Raw genomic sequence first — 2,138 nt, forward strand, 5'->3', positions numbered from 1 at the left:
GTCCTGAAACATTCCAGCACTTTCAGGACCTTGGACAGGTCCTTCAGCCTTTCACACTGTCTAAAGTTCTGCAACATTCAAGCATTTTCAGGACCTTGGACAGTTCCTTCAACCTTCACACTATCCAAGGTCCTAAAACATTCCAGCACTTTCAGGATCTTGGACATTTCCTTCATCCCTTCACATTTTCCAAGGTCCTAAAACCTTCCAGTACTTTCAGTACCTTGGACAGTTCCTTCAGTCCTTCACAATGTACAAGGTCCTGAAACAATCCAGTTCTTTCAGTACCTCAAACAGTTCCTTCAGCCCTTCACACTATCCGAAGTCCTGAAACATTCCAGCACTTTCAGGACCTGGGCAAGTTCCTTCAGCCTTTCACTCTATCCGAGGTCCTGAAACATTCCATTACTTTCAGCATCTTGGAAAGTTCCTTCAGCCTTTCAAACTTTCAAAGGCCCTGAAAAATATTCAGGAACTTGGACAATTCCTTCAGTCCATCACACTGTCCAAGGTCCTGAAACATTCCATTTCTTTCAGGAACTTGGACAGTTCCATCAACCCTTCACATTGTCCAAGGTCCAAAAAAACATTCCAGTACTTTCAATAAATTGGACAGTTCCTTCAGTGCTTAATACTTTCTAAGGTCCTGAAACATTCCAGTACATATAATACCTTGGACAGATCCTTCAGCCATTCATACTGTCTAAAGTTCTGCAACATTCCAGCACTTTCAGGACCTCCAAGAGTTCCTTCATTCCTTCAATCTATCCATGGTCCTGAAACATTCCAGCACATTCAGGAAACTGGACAGTTCCTTCAGCACATCACACTGCACAAGACCCTATAAAACATTCGAGTACTTTCATTACCTTGGACAGTTCCTTCTGCCCTTCACTCTGTCCGAAGTGCTGAAACATTCAAGCACTTTCAGGACCCTGGACAGTTCCTTCAGTCCTTCACACTTTCCAAGGACCTAAAACATTCCAGCACGTTCAGGACCTTGGACAGTTCCTTCATCCCTTTACACTATCCGAGGTCCTGAAACATTCCAGAACGTTCAGGACCCTGGACAGTTCCTTCAGCCCTACACATTGCCCAAGGCCCTAAAACATTCCAGTACTTTCAGTACCTTGGATACTTCCTTCAGCCTTTCAAACTGTCAAAGGCCTGAAAAAATATTGAGGAACTTGGACAAATCATTCAGTCCTTCAAACTGCCCAAGGTCCTGAAACATTCCATTTCTTTCAGGAACTTGGACAGTTCCTTCAGCCCTTCACATTGTCCAAGGTCCTAAAACATTCCAGTAATTTCATTACCTTGGACAGTTACTTAAGTGCTTTATACACTCCAAGGTCTTGAAACATTCCAGCACTTTCAGGACCTTGGACAGTTCCTTCATCCCTTCCCATTGTCCAAGGTCCTAAAACCTTCCAGTACTTTCAGTACATTGGACAGTTCCTTCAGTCCTTCACACTGTACAAGGTACTGAAAAATTCCAGTTCTTTCAGTACCTCGAACAGTTCCTTCAGCTCTTCACTCTATCCGAAGTCCTGAAACATTCCCGCACTTTCAGGACCTGGGAAGGTTCCTTCAGCCCTTCACTCTGTCCGAGGTCCTGAAACATTCCATTACTTTCAGCACCTTGGACATTTCCTTCAGCCTTTCGCACTTTCAAAGGCCCTGAAAAATATTCAGGAACTTGGACAAATCCTTCAGTCCTTCACACTGTCCAAGGTCCTGAAACATTCCAGCACTTTCAGGACCATGGACAGTTCCTTCAGTCCTTCACACTGTCCAAGGTCCTGAAACATTCCAGCACTTTCAGGACCCTGGACAGTTCCTTCAGTCCTTCACACTGTCCAAGGTCCTGAAACATTCCAGTTCTTTCAGGAACTTGGACAGTTGCTTCAACTCTTTACATTGTCCATGTTCCTAAATCATTCCTGTACTTTCAATACCTTGGACAGTTCCTTCAGCCCTTCACACTGTCAAAGGTCCTGAAACATTTCAGCACTTTCAGGAACTTGGACAGTTCCTTCAGTCCTTCACACTGTCCAAGGTCCTGAAACATTCTGGCACTTTCGGGACCATGGGCAGTTCCTTCAGTCCTTCACACTGTCCAAGGTCCTGAAACATTC

Source organism: Austrofundulus limnaeus, unplaced genomic scaffold (assembly GCF_001266775.1).
Source record: "Austrofundulus limnaeus strain Quisiro unplaced genomic scaffold, Austrofundulus_limnaeus-1.0 Scaffold109, whole genome shotgun sequence".
Classification (NCBI taxonomy): domain Eukaryota; kingdom Metazoa; phylum Chordata; class Actinopteri; order Cyprinodontiformes; family Rivulidae; genus Austrofundulus; species Austrofundulus limnaeus.